The sequence below is a fragment of the Vicugna pacos genome, chromosome 13 (genome assembly GCF_048564905.1).
Source record: "Vicugna pacos chromosome 13, VicPac4, whole genome shotgun sequence".
Classification (NCBI taxonomy): Eukaryota; Metazoa; Chordata; class Mammalia; order Artiodactyla; family Camelidae; genus Vicugna; species Vicugna pacos.
The window spans coordinates 1,747,021-1,767,062 of NC_132999.1; the positions used below are offsets into that span (position 1 = coordinate 1,747,021).

Consider the following 20,042-nt stretch of genomic DNA (forward strand, 5'->3'; position numbering starts at 1 on the left):
TTTCTTTACTTGTACTGCAACTTCACAGGGGACCAGGTGAGACCCACAGCCTGTTAGATGGAACATTGATGTAGATATGCCTTGTATTTTCCAAGCTGCACTGCAACAAAGGCATAAACCAAGTACATTTTTGTTAGTTGAAGAAACTTCACAATAGAAAAGAATAACTCTGTCCTCGAGAGCAAATAGAGTTTCTTTATTAACCATTTGAAAATAAGAAAATTGAAGCTAAACGAAATTAGGGAATTCCTTCCTAGGTTGGTAGCATGGTCTATACTAGATCCCAAATCCTCTGATTTCTGGTTCGGTGTTTTCTCTATAACATCTCCAGAAACAAAATATAGCTGTCTCCCTGGGAAGGCATACTGCTTTCACCAATGGTCCTCAATCTAGCAGTACATTAAAGTATGTTTATTACAAGATCCGACAATATGCTGCCTGCAAGAGACTCACCTCTGCTTTAAGAACACCCACAGGCTAAAAGTGAAAAGATGAACAAAGATATACCACACAAATGGTAACCAAAAGAGAATAGGGGTAGCTGTATACATATCAGACAAAATAGACTTGAATTCAAAACAATCACAAAGGCAAAAAAGGTCATTATATAATGGCAAAGAGATCCATTCATAATACTTGTAAATATATATGCACTCAACATTAGAGTACCTAAATATATAAAGCAAGTATTAACAGATCAGACGTGAGAAATAGACAGCAATACAGTAATACTAGGGGCCTTCAATACTCCACTTTTAACAATGAATAGATGGTCCAAATAGAAAATCAATAAGGAAACAGCAGACTTCAATAACACTACATATCACATGGACCTAACAGACTTCTATAACATTCCACTCAACAGCAACAGGAAACATCTTAAGTGCACACAGAACATTCTCCAAGAGAGGTATATATTAAGTCATATAATAAGTTTTAACAAATTTAATATGGAAATGACATCATGCATCTTTTTCTGACCACAGCAGCAGTACAGTTAACAGCATATGCATAGGTTTACTTTTGGCCTCTTATTTCCATTGTGTGTATGTCTATATGCCAGAACTACCCTGTAGCTTTGTTACATATTTTGAGATTTGGAACTGTAATGCTCCAACTCCAATTTTGCTTTCCTTTCTTAAGATTTCTTTGGCTATTCTGGGTCTTTTATAGTTTCATATGAATTTTAGAATAATTTTTCCTATTTCTCTAAAAAAAATGCTCTTTGGGATTTTGATGGGGATAGCATTGAATCTGCAGATTGGGTAACACAAACATTTTAAACAACATTATGTCTTCCAATCCATGGGATTGGACATGGAATGTCTTTCCCCTTATTTGCACCTCAAATTTCTTACATCAATGTATTATACTTTTCACTGTACACATTTTTTACCTCCTTGGTTATGTTCACTCCTAAAATTTTTATTCCTCTTTGATGATATTGTAAATGGGATTGTTTTCTTAATTTTCTTCTCAGATTGTTCATTGTTAGTATATAGAAATGAAACTGATTTTTGTAGGTTGATTTTTGTATCCTGTAACTCTGTTGACTTTTCTGCTAGTTCTAACAGTTTTTATGGAGTTTAGGTTTTCTACAAATAGGATCGTGTCATCTGTAAACAGAGATAATTTTATTCTTCCTTTCTGACTTAGATTTCTCTTATTTCTTGTTCTTGCCTAATTGCTCTAGCTAGGACTCCAGTACTATGTTGACCAGAAGTGATGAGAATGGGTAACTTTGTCTTATTTACAATCTTAGAGAAAAAGATATCAGCTTTTCATCCTTGAGTATGATGTTCACTGTAGGCTTGTCATTTTTGACGTGTATTACTTTCAGGAACCTTTATTTTTATACTTAATTTATTGAGTGTTTTATCACAAAAGAATGTTGAATTTTGTCAAATGCTTATATGTGCATATATTGAGATAATCATATCATGATTTTTATCCTTCATTCTGTTAATGTAGTGTATCATATTTACTGATCTGTGTATGGAGAACCATCCTTGCATTCCAGGTATAAACCAATATTTGACAAAGGTCCCAACAATATACAATGGAGAAAGGATAGTTTCTTCAACAAATGGTGCTGGGGAAACTACAATTCAATTGATTTTTAAAACACTGTCATTGTGTCCTGCAGCCTCAGTATGGAGATTTATTAAGATGTTCTGAATACAAGATTATTTTATGTTGGTGGGTGATGAAAAAAATGGTATTGGAAAAACTGGATATCCATATGCAAAAATTAAAATCAGACCCCCACATACAAAAATAAACTCAAAATATATTAAGGGATTCAACATAAGATGTGAAAATGTAAAACTCTTAGAAGAAAATGGAGCAAAAGCTTTTTGACATTAGTCTTGGCATTGGTTACTTGGATATAACACCAAAAATACAGGCAACAAAAGCAAAAATAGACAAGTGAGACTACATCAAATCAGGAAGCTTCTGTACAACAAAAGAAACAATCATCACTGGTAGAGTGTGTGCCTAGCATGCACAAAGTCCTGGGTTCAATCCCCAGTACAAACATTTAAACAAACAAACAAACAAACCTGATTACATCTTCCCGCCAAAAATACGCAAAAAAAAAAAAAAAACAATCAACAGAATGAAAAGGCAACCTGTAGAACGTGAGAAAATATTTGTAAGCCATATATCTGATAAGGGGTTAATTTCCAATATATAAGTAATTCCTACAACTCAAGAGCAAAAAAAAAAAAATCACTTGATTAAAACTACAAAAAGGATATGAACAGACATTTCTCTAAAGATTATATACAAATGGTCACCAAGTATGTGAAAAGACGTTCAACATCAGTAATAATCAGGAAATGCAAATCAAGGCTACAATGAGCTATCACTTCACACCTATTAGACGGTTATTATTTTTTAAAAGCCTGAAAAGATTACGCATGTTGGCAAGGATGTAAAGAAATTGTAACTCTTATACACTATTAGTAGGAATATAAAATGGTGCAACAGCTATGGAAATAGTGTGGGCATTCCTCAAAAAAAAACTAACAATAGAACTTCCGTATGACCCAACAATCCCACTTCCAGATACACATGCAAAAAAAGATTGAAATCAGGATCTTAAAGAGGTATCTGCATTCCTAGGTTTGTTGTAGCATTATTTACAGCAGCCAAGATATGGAAACACCCTAAGTGTCCATCAACAGATTAACAAACAAAGAAAATGTGATCTATACACACCAAGAAATATTACTCAGCCTTAAACAAGAAGGAAATTTTGCCATTTGCAACATGGATAAACCTGGAGGACATGATCTAAGTTTCAGTTGTGCTGCATGAGTAAGTTCCTGAGATCTGTGCAACATAATGCCTATAGTTTAAAAATATGGTATTGTGCACTTTGAAATGTGTTAAGAGAGTAGAAATCATTTTTGCTGTACTCGCCACACACCAAAGGAGGGGCAGGACTTGGAAGGTGTAGGATATGTCTATTGCTTTGATTGTGGTGATGGTATCATGAGCATTTGCATGTGTCCAAGCTCATCAAATTGTACACATTAAATGTATGCAGTTCTTTGTATGTCCATTATACCTCAATAAAGCCACTTAAAAAAATCTGGGAAACAATTCTTTAGATCCAGACAGTCTTTCCTGACTGGTGAATTTTACCAAGCATTTAAAAAGAAATAACACCCATTCAAAATGGAAGAGAAATGGCTTCCCAGCTCACTCAACAAGCGTAGCACTATTGTGATACCACAATCAGACAAAAACAGCACAGAAAAAGTAAACTACGGACTATTATCCTATGAAAATGTATGCAAAAATCCTCAACAAAACACTAGCAAGTCAAATCCAGCAATATATAAAGACAACGCACCTCAGTGAAGTGGGGTTTATTCTGTGAATCCAAGAGTAGTTCAAAAATCAATTAATGTAATTCACCATACTAACAGTGTGAAGAAAAAAAAAACTTCATTATATAAATAGATTCAGATAAATCTTGACAAAATATAACATCTATCATGATAAAACTCCCAGCAAACTAGGAGCAAAAGTGAACTTCTAGCTAACAGAAAGCAGCTACAAACAAAACCTATAGCTAACATTATATTTAATGATGAAAAACTGAATGCTTGGTTCCTATCTCAGGAACAAAGCAAGGATGTCTGTTCTCACCACTCCTGTTCGACATTATACTGAAAGTCTTAAGCAACATGACAAGAAAAGGAAATAAAAGGCACATAGATCGTAAAGGATAAAATAAAATATCCTTTTTCTCATATAGCATAATCATACATACAGAAACTCCTAGGGAGTCTACCTCTTAGAACTAATAAGTGAGTTTAACAAGGTTGTGACACACAAGATCAACACACAAAAATCAATCTTCAACTGCATTTCTATATGCAAGCAATGAACAGGAGACCAAAATTTGAAAAGCAGTACCGTTTACCATAGCTACCACGAAATTGAAATACTTAAGATATAAATCTAACAAAACATGGACAGGATCTCTATGTTGAAAACCATTCTAAGACCAAGAGATTATAAGATATATCCATGAATCTCCTTAGATTCCATCGTAGTTTCTACAATGATGCGTCCCCTCACTGTAGAGTAGAAGGTTTAATACCCATTTTCTAGAGTTAACCCTGACAAAAGCATGTGCTCAACATTGGTTAAATTCCACTGAGCAATAAAAATATGTCCATTGTTGTGTTGGGCTTTTATCCAAATAGAAAGAGGCAAAAATAAGGGCTGGAACTCAGAACCCAAATAATTTGCCTATCATATACAAACACACATATCTCTTCCCATCTGCCAAGAGTTCCTTGACAGAGAGGCAGTCATAGAACACAAGACAGGCAAACTCACCCAGTTTTTAATATGCAGATTTTTTTTTACAACCTAACTCCAGAACAACTCCCCTAGAAAGTCAGATGAGGCTACCTGGAAGACAGCAATTGTTCAGGCTAAAGGGATTCATTCATTCAAAATACATTTGTTGAGTACCTACCAGGTACTCTGCCAAGGACTGGGAAACACAGGCGAAGTCCCTTTCTTCAGAAGCAAATAGTCTAGTGGTCAATACAGATATCAGACAAATAAATACATAAAATTAAATGCCCAGGAAGTAGAGGATTTCTATGATTTAGGAAGGAGCTGATCTTATCCGCCTATACCAAGATATCTCAGATGACGCCTTCGTATGTCTTAACTATATTTTGCCCTATCAATTAGCAAATTTAAAAAAAAATCCAAATTGGGAGAGAGAGAGATAGGAAGAGAGACAAATTAAGGAAGCAAAAGGTGAGGCAGAAGAAGATGGTGGAGTAGAAGGGCGCTCGCCGCTCACCCTCTCCCACAAATACACCAAGACCCACATCCACAGACCCACTCAGCCAACCAGAGCACCTGCGGAACTCCGACAGAACATCGCTCTCTTCAAAAGATAGAGATGCTAAAAATCCGGTAGGAGAAAAGGGAAAAAGAAAGAAGAAAAGGCAAAGCAGCGTGGGACAGGTCCCGCGGGGAGGGAGCGGCAAAGGAGGACTGGTGCTCGCTCGCTGGGTCTCCCCTCTCCAACTGAGAGGCCAGTGGGACGGAGGGGGAGCCTTCCGAGGCTCGGATCAGTACAGAGCAGCCTGTGTCTGACAGAACTAAGTTAAACGGGCACAGAGCGTCCCCCGATACCCAGCCTGAGACGTGGGCCAGCAGCAGCGGGCAGGGCCAGGCTGCACAAGCCGGGCGGAGGACGGGGGCGGCTGCAGGAGGCAGCCCCGGGGGACTGCAAGGGGCTGGGCGCCGTGGCTGTGGGTGCACAGGGCAGAACAACCTGGGCCCTCCATAAAACAGCAAGGTTGATGTACTCTCGGGGGAAGGGTGCATACCCCCATCTCTGAAAACCCGCGGAAACTTTTCAGGGGAAGAGAGGCGGGGCCCAGGCACAGCCGCCATATCCTCCGGTGCTGAGCACCCAGGCGGGGGCTGGGACGAAACCTGCATCCATACCGAAGGGCTTAGCAGCCTCAAAGGCCAGATTGCAACGGGCCTACAGCCTGGGGCAGATAGGATCCTTCCATCCTGGTCCCTCAGAGAACTTGCCCCACAAAGACAAACAAGGAGCTGAGCTTTGGCCCGAGCAGGGACGAGGCTGCCCCTCGGTCTTCCCTGAGCCCACCCGCGGAGCGCGACCAGGGTGGAGCGCGCAGCCGCACAGAGCAGCGGAGCTACCGCCGGGGCAGGTAGAGGGAGAGCGGCCCCCCGCCTGTCGGGTAGGAACACAGCCCATGACAGAGGTGCTGGGAGAGGGCAGGACCCGCCCTCCTACCTGGCCAGTCTGCAACATCTGACTGCGGCATCCGGAGGGGCAGTGACCCGCCCGCCCGCAGCAGAGGAGAGCTGCATCTGACCCCGTGTTAGGAGGAGGCACGATCTGCTTGCCGACAGGTGCTGGGAGCAGCACAGAAGAGGGCGCCAATGGAGGGCCTATGAAAACAAGCTGAGCTTCAAAAACAGGAGGAAGACAGAAGGACTTCACATTAAAAGCACACAGACTCCAGGAGAACACTGACAACACCCCCCCCTTTTTTTTTAAATCTGTTTTTACCTGTTCTATTTTCTATTACTCTCTTAATTTTTGCTTCTTAATTCATTTCTATTTCTATTGAGTTTTGATGTCCTCTTATTGATTAGACATAGGTTTCAAATACATCTAATCATCACCCCCCCCTTTTTTTAAAGGTTTAAAAAGGACGTCTCAACCCGATTAATACTCTGCTTCAACTCGCTCTTCTATTATTCATTATACACTGTTTTCAAACCCTCTTTCTTCCTTCTTTTAAAATTCTTTCTCTCTCTCTTTTTTTTTTTTGTCTTTTTTTCCTAAGTTCTATTCCTAAATAGGCATTAGATAGGTAAAATCCTTAAGGTCCAAAATAGACAACTGATACTCCATAAACCACAGTGCCAGAGAGGTATGAGCAAGATGAAGAAGCAGAGAAACCTTTCCCAATTAAAAGAACAAGAGAAATCCCCTGAAAGAAAGATCAATGAAATAGACATCGATAGCCTACTAGATCAAGATTTCAAAAAAGGAGTGATCAAATTGCTGAAGGAATTAAAAGAGATAGTGCTTAGAGATATAAAATATGTCAAAAATGAAATTGAAGCTATAAAGAAGAGCCAAGTAGAATGGGTAAACTCATTGACAGAGATGAGGAATGATCTAATAGCTGTGCAAAGCCGACTAGATAATGCAGAGGAACGAATTAGTGATCTAGAAGACAGGGCAACAGAAAGCACCCATTCAGAAGAACTACAAGATAAGCAAATAAAAAATAATGAAAATAGCATAAGGGACCTATGGGATAATATAAAGCGTCCCAATCTTCACAAAATATGGGTCCCAGAAGGGGAAGAAAGATCAAAGGGGATTGAAAAGGTTTTTGAAGAAATCATGACTGAAAACTTCCCAAACTAAAAGAAGGAATCAGATATCCAAGGACAGGAAGCTCAGAGGGTCCCAAACAGGAAGAACCTAAATAGACCCCACCAAGACATATCATCATCAAGATGGCCAGAGTCAAGGATAAAGAAATGATTCTAAAGGCAGCAAGAGAAAAGCAAAGAGTAAGTTACAAGGGGACCCCCATAAGGCTCTCAGCTGATTTCTCTACACAAACACTATAGGCCAGAAGAGAGTGGCAAGATATATTCAAAGCCCTGAATGAAAAAAAGATGCAGCCTAGGATACTTTATCCAGCAAGGCTATCCTTTAGGATAGAAGGAGACATAAAGAGTTTCACAGACAAAAAAAAAGCTGCAGGAGTTTAGCAACACTAAACCCATGTTAAAAGAAATATTGAAAGGGCTATTCTAAATAGAAAAGCAGCAGGATGCTACAGAAATGAGAAACGTACAACTGGAAAGGTGATAACTCATGAATTACAAATAAAGAAAACACGAAATTATAAAAGAAGACATACAAATCACTGAGAGTGGGAGAGGGAGGCAGGGAAACAGAATTTTTTTTTCTTTCTTTTTTAAATTTTTTTAACAGTAGGATGGGTTTGAGATCATGTTACTATCAGTTTAATAAAAACAGTTACAGTAATGGGTTAATAGATTTACAAAAAAGGGTAACCACAAGCCAAAAATTTACAAGGGAGTCACAAAAATTAAATAAAATTCATGATAATACAAAGGAAAATTACCAAATCACAAAAGGAAGAAGAAAGGAACAAAGAGGATATACCAATTCAACTGCAAAGATAAGTTCAAAATGGCAATAAACACACATCTATCATTAATTACTGTAAATGTTAATGGACTAAATGCTCCAGTCAAAAGACATAGAGTGGCAGACTGGATAATAAAGCAAGAACCTTCAATATGCTGCATACAAGAGACCCACTTTAGGGAGAAGGACACATACAGATTGAGAGTGAAAGGATGGAAAAGGATATTCCATGCAAATGGAAAAGCCAAAAAAGCAGGTGTTGCAGTACTGATTTCAGACAAAATAGACTTTAAAACAAAGGCCATAAAGAAAGATAAAGAAGGACATTTTATGATTAAAGGAGTGATACAAGATGAGGACATTACACTCATTAATATATATGCACCCAATATAGGAGCACCTAAGTACATACAAGAATTACTAACAGAGATAAAGGGGGATATTGATGGGAATACAATCATAGTTGCAGATTTTAACACTGCATTAACATCACTAGACAGATCTTCCAGACAGAAAATAAATAAGGCAACAGAGAAATTAAATACTACAATAGAAAAACTAGATTTGATGGATATTTTCAGAGCATTACACCTCCCAAAAATAGGATATACATTCTTTTCAAGTGCACATGGAACATTTTCCAGGATCGATCATGTACTTGGGCACAAAAGAAACCTCAACAATTTTAAGAAGATAGAAATTATCTCAAGCATCTTTACTGACCACAATGCCATGAAACTGGAAATCAACAATAGAGAAACAAAGGAGAAAAAAAGGAAAGCATGGAGATTAAACAATATGTTATTGAAAAAACAATGGGTCAATGAGGAAATCAAAGCTGAAATTAAAAAATACCTTGAGACAAATGATAATGAAAGCACAACCACTCAAAATTCATGGGACACAGCAAACGCAGTGCTAAGAGGGAAGTTTATAGTGATACAGGCCTTCCTCAAAAAAGAAGAACAATCTCAAATAAACAAGTTAACCCACCACCTGAATCAATTAGAAAAAGAACAAAAAGCCCCAAAAAGCAGCAGAAGGAAGGAAATAATAAAGATCAGGGAGGAATTAAATACAATAGAGATTAACAAGACCATAGAAAAAAATCAACCAAACCAAAAGCTGGTTTTTTGAAAAAGTAAATAAAATCGACAAACCTCTGGCCAAACTCACAAAGAAGAAAAAAGAGAGAGCACAAATTAGCAAAATAAGAAAGGAAAATGGAGAAATTACAACAAACAAAATAGAAATACAGAATATCATACGAGAATATTATGAAAAACTATATGGAACCAAACTGGATAACCTAGAGGAGATGGACAAGTTTCTGGAAACATACTGTCCACCAAAACTGAATCAAGAAGAAACTGAACACTTGAACAATCCGATCACTAGAAAGGAAATAGAAATAGCAATTAAAAACCTCCCTACAAATAAAAGTCCAGGACCGGACGGCTTCACCGGGGAATTCTACCAAACATACAAAGAAGAACTCATACCAGTCCTTCTCAAACTCTTCCAGTCGATTGAAAAGGAGGGAATACTCCCAAACTCATTCTATGAAGCCACCATCACCCTGATACCAAAACCAGGCAAAGACACTACCAAAAAAGAGAATTAAAGGCCAATATCACTGATGAACATAGACGCCAAAATCCTCACCAAAATTTTAGCAAATAGAATCCAACAACACATAAAAAAGATTATACATCATGACCAAGTGGGGTTCATCCCAGGGACACAAGGCTGTTTCAACATACGCAAATCAATCGATGTAATACATCACATCAACAAGAGAAAGGACAAAAACCACATGATCATCTCAATCGATGCAGAAAAAGCATTTGATAAAATTCAACACCCATTTATGATAAAAACTCTCGCCAAAGTGGGTATAGAGGGAACATATCTCAACATCATAAAAGCTATATATGACAAACCTACAGCCAGCATAGTACTCAATGGTGGAAAACTCAAAAGCTTCCCACTAAAATCTGGGACAAGACAAGGATGCCCACTATCACCACTCATATTCAACATAGTCCTGGAAGTCCTAGCCACAGCAGTTAGGCAAGAGAAAGAAATAAAAGGGATCCAAATTGGAAAAGAAGAGGTAAAAGTGTCATTATATGCTGATGACATGATACTATATATAGAAAACCCTAAAAGGTCCACAAAAAAGCTACTAGAGCTGATTGAAGAATTCAGCAAGGTAGCAGGTTACAAAATTAACGTTCAAAAATCAGTTGCGCTTCTTTACACTAACGATGAATCAAAAGAAAAAGAAAGTAAAGAAACAATCCCCTTTAAAATAGCACCCAAAGTAATAAAATACCTGGGAATAAATCTAACCAAGGAAGCAAAAGAATTATACACAGAAAACTATAAACCATTGATGAAGGAAATTAAAGAAGACTTTAAAAAATGGAAAGATATTCCATGCTCCTGGATTGGAAGAATCAATATTGTTAAAATTGTCACACTGCCCAAGGCAATCTACAGATTTAATGCAATCCCTATCCAATTACCCAGGACATATTTCACAGAACTAGAACAAATCATAATAAAATTTATATGGAACCATCAAAGACCTAGAATTGCTGAAGCATTACTGAAGAGAAAGAAAGAGGCTGGAGGAATAACTCTCCCAGACTTCAGACAATACTATAGAGCTACAGTCATCAAGACAACATGGTATTGGTACCAAAACAGACATATAGACCAATGGAACAGAATAGAGAGCCCAGAAATGAACCCACAAACTTTTGGTCAACTCATCTTCGACAAAGGAGGCAAGAATATACAATGGAATAAAGACAGTCTCTTCAGCAAATGGTGTTGGGAAAACTGGACAGCAGCATGTAAAACAATGAAGCTAGAACACACCCTTACACCATATACAAAAATCAACTCAAAATGGATTAAAGACTTAAACATAAGACAAGATACAATAAACCTCCTAGAGGAAAACATAGGCAAAACATTATCTGACATACATTTCAAAAATTTTCTCCTAGAAGAAAGAAAAGCAAGAATAAACAAATGGGACCTAATGAAACTTACAAGCTTCTGCACAGCAAAGGAAACAAGAAGAAAACCTATGGAATGGGAGAAAATTTTTGCAAGTGAAACTGACAAAGGCTTGATCTCCAGAATATATAAGCAGCTCATACGATTCAATAAGAAGAAAATAAACAACCCAATCCAAAAATGGGCAGAAAACCTAAACAAGCAACTCTCCAAGGAAGACATACAAATGATCAAAAAGCACATGAAAAAATGCTCAATATCACTAATTATCAGAGAAATGCAAATCAAAACTACAATGAGGTATCACCTCACACCAGTCAGAATGGCCGTCATTCAAAAATCCACAAATGACAAATGCTGGAGAGGCTGTGGAGAAAGGGGAACTCTCCTACACTGCTGGTCCAAATGAAGTTTGGTGCAGCCACTATGGAAAACAGTGTGGAGATTCTTCAAAAGACTAGGAATAGACTTACCATATGACCCAGGAATCCCACTCCTGGGCTTGTATCCAGAAGGAACCCTACTTCAGGATGACACCTGCACCCCAATGTTCATAGCAGCACTATTTACAATAGCCAAAACATGGAAACAGCCTAAATGTCCATCAACAGGTGACTGGATAAAGAAGATGTGGTATATTTATACAATGGAATACTACTCAGCCATAAAAACCGACAACATAATGCCATTTGCAGCAACATGGATGCTCCTGGAGGATGTCATTCTAAGTGAAGTAAGCCAGAAAGAGAAAGAAAAATACCACATGAGATCGCTCATATGTGGAATCTAAAAAACAAAAACAAACAAACAAACAAAAACAAAGCGTAAATACAGGACAGAAATAGACTCACAGACAGAGAATACAGACTTGTGGTTACCAGGGGGGTGGAGGGTGGGAAGGGATAGACTGGGATTTCAAAATTGTAGAATAGATAAACAAGATTACACTGTATAGCACCGGGAAATATACACAAAATGTTATGATAACTCACAGAGAAAAAAATTTGACAATGAGTGTGTATATGTCCATGAATGACTGAAAAATTGTGCTGAACACTGGAATTTGACACAACATTGTAAAATGATTATAAATCAATAAAAAATGTTAAAAAAAATCATCTGAGTGGATTGGTAAGTGAAAGAAATGGAGAAGGCAATGAGCTCCATCTAGCGGCCATCATTTAAATGTTTCCTCACAGTAATTTATCACTACCAGATATGGCCTGGGTCGGTTTGTTCATTGCATCTCTCCCTCAGCAGAACATCAGGTCCTGAGGGGCAGAAATGTTGTCTTTTTTTATCATGGGATCAGCAGAATCTAGAAGGGTGTCAGGCACATAGTAAATCCTCCATACAATAAATATTTATACACACTGTTTATCATCCCAGCTGCATTCCTGGCACTTTTCCCTGAAAGTTTACCATGTGATTATTAAATGTCATGTTGCATGTTTCTAAAATTTTATAGTTATTTATAGTCTTGTACCATTTAGAAAGGCATCTTCTCCCTCTTTCTCTGCACAAAGGATTTCATCATTATTCCTTCTTTACGGACCTAAAGTATCTGGTGCTGATTTATGTTCCTGCCACTGCTCTGGAGATCTACCTGGTATGAAGCCTGCAGTAACGACTTTGGACCAGCAGCAGTGCCAAACGGACACTGCACACTAAGACACTTTGGCAAGCAAAGGGAAGTTGCCATAGACATCTTCCAGGAGCTGAGAACCTGCCTAGAATCCCTAAGAGACAGGCTTCTGAAAGCTTAAAAGCTCCATCATAAATGTGAGCTAGGAATTCCAGAGGCAAAGTCAGATTGAAAAAGGAAACACAACACCTTGCTGAGAAGAGCAATTTCTACCAGGTTCTAATGCACTGACACTTAGTGGTATAGCAGCATTTTCTAACACCATTTAGCCAGAAGCCACAGACCTAATTCTTGTCTTGAAGGGCCCAGTACTAGTCAAAGTTTCCACAAGGACAATTTTTATTGCTACATCTTACATGTAGCCCTCATGTTCTGAATGGATTTTTTCCTACCAAACTGATTTGTAAAGTCAAAATTCATTTTCTTCTTTTAAAAATTGTTCCCAGGCTGTGAAAACTTTCTCATCTTGAGTAATCAATGGTAATAGTTCAACTGCTACAAATCTAGCCAAATGTATATGTGAAAAGATAGGCAGACAGAGAGATAAATAGCTACTCAGCTACCCTGGGCAACGTTTCTGTGGGCAAATGTACAATTTCTATTATTGTCTTTGAAATACTTAAACTAATGTTTGTACAGCTATTATAATCTGGCTGGAAAGCATTAATACATACACACACTCAAAATATTGCACCAAAATATTGTATTTAAAATAGCTACATGAGGCTGAAAACCAAACATAATTCTTTTTTGACAAATATAATTGTCTACAATATGGTGATTCCATAAATGTATATGTATACATTGTAGAATGATTACCAAGATCAAGAAAATTAACACATGCATTACCTCGCAGTTAACAGTTAATTCTTTTCTCTCTCTCTCTCTCTCTGTGTGTGTGGAAAATGCTTAATTCTTTTCTCTCTCTCTCTGTGTGTGTGTGTGTGGAAAATGCTTAAGATCTACTTTCAAGAACGTAACCCTTGACAGCAGGAAAGTAAGACGGAAGAGGCTTCGCAACTTACAAACCTGGGCTTAGCTGTCTGTTTTCCTGGAGCAGGTCCTGCTTGGTACTGCTTGAGGATTATGAGTGAAGAAAGAACATAATTCTGCCTGCCTGACTGTCAGTACTTACAAGTACTAGAACGCCTCTTGAGAAGCATTTCCAGATAAAAAGGTATTGCTAATATCTTCCACTTTGATCTCCTCTCGGTCACTCTGCTGTCACCTGGAAGGCCACGTAAAAGTGAAGTGAGATGCCTCCGGTAAGCAAACTAGTGGCGGCGGCGGTAAACCATCACAGCTGTACTATGATTGCATTTCCAAAAACCTATGTAAAAGAACTAAACAAAATTGAGGCTGATTTCTTTCTCACACAAATTTAGTAGGTCTGGGGCTAAGGTGGTAGCTTCATGATATCAGGGCTCAGGCACCTTCTCTCCCATCCTACTGTGCTACCATCTTCAACTTGAAGATTCCACCTGGTGGTTCGAGAGGGCTGCAGCCAACATGCTCGCACTTGAATGGTAAGGAAACCACAAACCATGGGAGCAGTAAGGGCACAGGATCTCTTTGAGACATTTCCTGGATGCAGCATATATAGCTGCCACTCAGATCCCATTGGCCAGAACTTAGTCATCTGGCCCACCCAGCGAAAACAGAGAGGCTGGAAATGCAGTCTTTATACCAAACACCCATACACTCTGCTGAAATTTGGGGGTTCTGTTGCTAAAGAAGAGACTACTAAATACTGGGGCACAACCAGCAGCCCCATCCTAAAGATTCTTTCTCCTTTTTTCTTAAAGAACAATTGTATAGTACTTAGAACTGGGCACAATTCTAAGGTTTTTGAAGCCTACTAAGTCTTTTAATGCTCAAAATAGCATTATAAGTAACATTCTATTATCCACATTTCACAGATAAGGAATTGGAAGCACAGAGAAATGAAGTACCTTGCCCAAGGTTGCACAGCTGGAAAACTGCAGAACTGAGATTTGAACAAGGCAGTTTGGCACACCACCTATGCTGTACCTGCCTTCTGTCTGCTGTATTTCAGAGTATTTCTAGTCCTGTCTGTGCAGCAATGGAAAAGGCTTTATCTACATAAGGCAGATAACGTCTTTTTATTCAGAAAACAAATGGGAACGAGGTATAAGGAAAGTATATGCATCAGCCATTCATTCCAGGGCGTTACTGGGATTTCTCTTCTGAACACCAACATGAGTATAAATGACATAAGACTTACATGAACAAAGTATCTGAATGCCCAGCATTTGGTCCTTCAGTCATTTAATGAACCAATAACAACAAGAGATGGCAAATCAAACACATCTATATTCTCTCTCTACCTAAGCCCCACTGAAATAACAGTGGGGAGGTTCTTTTAAGCTACAACCCCATGAGAGCAAAAACAAGGGGAAAGACAGTGAATCTAAAATAAGATTCTAGACATTAGAAAGCAAACAGGCAGGTAGAAATCAACAGCAGATTCAAATAAGCTGAATCCTAGACCAGTCACAAAGACGGCCAAAAGGCAATTAGATTTTACCACCAAAGAAACCCCAAAGGTTCAAGACAAAACACAAGAGGCTCATATAAAGGCCTTTCTAAGAAACCGCTGGATCCCAGATCCCCACCCCAGGTTTGCACACCCCACCAATTGGTCCCCCTTCACCTCAGCAAGAGATTGGCAGTTTATACTCTGAAGAGGGTAATCAGAGAGCGTCTGAATTAGGAGAAACCAAGTGGAAGTGATGGTGGATGGTTAAGAGTGAATCTGCGACCCTCAGCCCTCTTTCCCTCCCTTGCTGCACCCTAGCCCAGTCAGCCAGCATCAGCTGTCCCTCTGACAACCTCCTAACAGACCTTCCTGCTTCTACTCTTAACCACCTACAGGGCTCTTCTCCAAAGCAAACAGGGAACATTTTAAAAAATGTGATTAAGATTACATTATTCCTCTGCCTAAGGTTTCCAGCAGCTCTTTCAGAATAAAATCTTAAAAGATTTTATTCCTGGATCACTGTGCTGTAGACACACTGGTCTCTCTCTTGTTCCTTGCATGCCAAGTTTGTTTCCAAACAAGAGCCTTTTCAACTGCCATTTTCCTTTCCAGAATCATTTTTTGCAAGGTTGCCTCTTCATCATTCGATTCTGGGTTCAAATGTTACCTCTTCAAAAAAAAAAAAAAAAGCCTTTCCTGCTATCCTACTGAAACTGTCTGCGGTCTCCACCCCTCATTGCTTCTTTCAGAGCACCTATCACCATCTGAGGTCATTGTATATAAATATACTGGTCTATTGCCCATTTCTTCCTCTTTCAGGTCTGAGACACACACTTTCTGTGCCTCATTTTCCCCAGAAGCCTCCGCACCTATGTTCTCTACTCGAGTAATTTCTAAATATGAGAAAAAGAAAAGCAGTACCTGGCATCAGGAAGTCAGCTGACATTTACCCTTTAAGGCTTCAGTGTTGTTAGGAACTAGCCACGCTGTTCCCCTGCAAAATACAACAATCTGACAGAACACCAACATCAGTCACTCTCTGACTATGATGAAGTGAGATAACAGAGAGTATCACGTAATAATCTTGTCTAAACACAGATGAAAAACAAGGTCTTTGCAAACTAAACACCAAACTTCCTCCTCTCCTAGCTAGGAAAGCTGTTACTTTTTTATCAATTACAAAATCAGTCTGGCAATGTCCCTCCCTCCTTCTACATGAGATGTGTTATGTTATGATACACAATCTAATAATTACCCCCACTTCCTGAGAGCACCCAGAACAGTGTGAATCTCCTTTTCCTTGAACTTGCCCCCAAAATCGCCTCATACAAGCACAAATCCTGTAAGTCTCTTTTAACACGCTGTTCTTTGAAAGGACACGCGGTTCCCCGAGGAGTGTTCTCTCCATCTTTGCAGCGAGCAATAAACCCAACTTTTTGTCTACAGATGTGTTCTCGGTGGCCTTTTGGCGGGAGAGTATTGACAAACGAACGCGCCTCACAGCGGTTCACAAGCTAGGGGTAGGTCCCCTATTGTACACAATCATTGCTTCATTCAGAGGTCTTCTGAACCTCCCTATACCTAGTTGGAGAGTGTATTCCCTCAACCAAAGGCTATCTTTGTCTTTTCTCCTGGACTTGAATGACAATGCTATGCTCCTCCCGCATTCTATCCTCCGATCTTCATAAAAGAGGAGAGGAAGAAAATCTGATTACAAATTCTTCTTTTTTTTTTTTGCTTCTTTTCCCTTTTTCAGTTTTATCAGGTAGAATTAATACAGTTCAACTGCACATACATGTTATATTGCATGTAAATTCATATATACAGCATACTGCACTTGGTTTTAGTTTACATATATGCAGATTATTATTTCTAAGAACAGATTAAAGCTTTAGCTTTTTAAACTTACATAGTTATCGAAGGAATAAAGCCAACTACAAAATCTGATTACAAATTCTTAACAGAAGCTCTCCTGTCGCTAACTTCGCCCTCAGGAAAGGAGTAATTCACCCTATTCCGTTTTCTCTTACCCAGTTTTCCCTCTTCACTTTGAAAGTGCCCTTTGTTTTCCTCCTTAGTTTCATTCCCCCTTTCACTCTCAGTTCTCTGATCAAACTCGTTTTACTGGTCAGGAATGTAAAGTTCCTCTCCACTTTTTTTCTCACTGCCACCATAAGGTGATAAATGCAAATACAAACTCTCCCACACACTCTACTAACATTTTCCTTTCTTTCTTTCTTTTTGGATGTTTAGAGCAGCTTTATTCATAATCGCCAAAACTTAGAAGCAGGCATCAATTACAACATTTGCTACTTATTATTTATTCATTCTTTGTATATTGCTTTAAACAAGATTGAATATTTCATTCACTTATTATTGTACTGTTTAACTATTTTCATTTTATCAGGCGGGGGGTGGGGTGAGTGGGCAGTAATTAGGTTTATTTATTTTTAGAGATGGTTCTGGGGATTGAACCCAGGACCTCCTGCATGCTAACCATGTGCTCTAACACTTGAGCGATACCCTCCCCCTCTAACATTTTTCTAAACACAGCCCTCCCCTCGCCTAAGCCCTGCGAACCCACAGCTTGCCTTTTCTTCCAAATCAATACTCACCCTATAATCCGCTCCAGTCCGATCGGTCACATACACCCTGTTAGAGATCTGGTCCTAAGTTTTACACTCGATCCCCAGCCCAGTTCCCGCCCTACCCCACCCCACCCCCATACCCAGGCCCCCTCTATCCCACCGCCCTGATCTGATTCCGCACCTCCACCTGCTGGGTCCAATCCCGGAGCCCGGCTCTCCACACGGCCAATGGCGCCCGAGTCCAGACCCCACGGCCAATTCCCAGCTCCAACCCAGCGCCCTCCATCCCGCCCCTTTTGTCTCCTCAGCCCCTCACCCTTCATCGCCTCTTCCCTACGCAGCCCCGTTGCATCCAGTCAGCCATCCCGGCGACGCCTCAGCCAATCTGCGTCCAGGCTCCGCCCCGACGTCGGAAGCGCGCCTCACCGGGTTCTCGAGCCATCGCGAGAGTAGAGCCCCGGGAAGTGAGGCGTTCGCTAGAGCAAGGTGAGCGGGCTGCGTGGCGGGTGCTCGGGCCTGGGTGACGGCGGCGTGCGGAGCCCTGCGGAGCGAGGCCGGGAGGGACGGAGAGGAGTTGGCTAGGGTGGGCTGGCCGGGCTGCGCGCCTGGCGGGGCTGGATTTCCTTCAGGGCTCGGACTCGCCTTCCCGAGCGGAGGCGGGGGAGCGGTGCTGGGCGGCTGACCCCCGGCCCTGGCCCCCGGGGGCGGGCTGCCGAGGCTCAGTTTCCTCCGGAGGGGGCATGGCGCTGGGGTGGCCGGCCTTCCAGGGTAAGACGCCTGCCGCTGGGCTTCGCCTGCCCCTCGTGCTCTTGGTTTTGCAAATGGGGCGTTTTGTAAACGGCGTGGGAGGCTGACACGACTCCAGGCCACCCTTAACCCGCATTCCTCACGGAGGATACGGTGGCTGCTGACTGGCCGCTTACGTGAATCCTGGTGGAATCCAGTTTTCAGATAGGAGAGAAAAGCGGTGCAGTCCGTTGCTTTGGGAGCCCCCGACTCGGTGCGGAAATTCAGGGGTCTCGCCGGCGCGGCTACCTGAGAGCGGAGCTGGGGCGGCTCGCCCCTTCCACACCCGGCCACTCGTCAGCCGGTGCTTTTAACCCACGTGATGCTGAAGCCCAACTCCTGCCCAGTCAGCCATACCCCTTCCCTCTGCCGAAGTTTACAATCAATCACACTAATCGCAGTTCCACGAAACGGCGGTTCCAGGACCAAGTCTCCTTGAAGTCTTGGGCCGGCTCAATATGCTGTTTTTTCCCGTTCTTATCCGACCATATGGCTTTTAGGCGTGTTATTCCCACTGTACTTCCCCAGCCAGGACCTTGTTCACCCCCTGCATGCCCTCTGTTGGAGCAGTAAGCCTTAGGAGCAGGCTAGAAGGGGGCCAACCAGAGCATGAACTGGAAAGAGTCTTTCCGCTGGTCAGACTCTGAACCTGGGTTGTGCGTTAATTAGCACTGGCCCTTTTTGCGGTCACCTCACGTTAATCTTCATTGCTTGCAGTTAACCTGAACATTCTGGACTTTGTGAAATTAACTAAATCTCTTCCTACCTCCTTCCTGTATGCCAGGTGGTTATAAATTGATCACTTGGCTATAAGACCAGCGCTTCAAACTATAATTCAACTCGACGGCTTTACTCACACTTTCGCTCTGGATTCTGCCTCCAGCAATTCATCAGCTTTCTCAGCTTCAGGTCACCCCAACTATGTCACGCATATCTTACGTGTCGTTATTTTTAAAGTCTACTTCAATGATAATAAATAGTTTAATTTTCTATTCATCATGTGTATGTGACTCTGGAGTTTATCTTACGCATAATATGCCATAATCAGGTTTACTAGAGCACCCTGATTCACAATTTCCTGATTTTCTTCATAAAACATTGTTTTTAAAAATAAATGCGAAAAACACAGTGGAAATATCGTTTAGAACTAAAAGTCATATGCCTTTTGATTTTCTCCAACTTTTCAGTGACACTCAAATTTATTCGTTTAGATTAGCGGTGAGTATACATAGAGAATGTTAATTGCTGTGGAAAAATGCT

The 20,042-nt window shown here is 40.4% G+C and overlaps 2 protein-coding genes across 9 annotated transcripts in view; one reads left to right on the plus strand and one right to left on the minus strand.

Annotated features, from left to right (window-relative positions):
* LOC116277441 (guanylate-binding protein 7-like) overlaps positions 1–18,397 on the minus strand; it is a 250,349-nt gene extending 231,952 nt beyond the window's left edge. For 2 of the 4 annotated variants that reach the window (XM_072974015.1, XM_072974014.1), the window contains exons 1-2: positions 18,313–18,397; positions 16,330–16,419 (exon numbers count right to left, since the gene is read on the minus strand). The gene's annotated coding sequence lies outside the window, so the exon portion shown is untranslated. The other 2 variants (XM_072974017.1, XM_072974016.1) reach the window with 2 other exon arrangements.
* A 23-nt stretch (positions 18,398–18,420) lies between these two features.
* KYAT3 (kynurenine aminotransferase 3) overlaps positions 18,421–20,042 on the plus strand; it is a 62,607-nt gene continuing 60,985 nt past the window's right edge. For 4 of the 5 annotated variants that reach the window (XR_012078979.1, XM_072974028.1, XM_072974031.1 and 1 more), the window contains exon 1: positions 18,421–18,482. The gene's annotated coding sequence lies outside the window, so the exon portion shown is untranslated. The remainder of the gene's footprint in view (positions 18,483–20,042) is intronic. The other variant, XM_015251597.3, reaches the window with a different exon arrangement.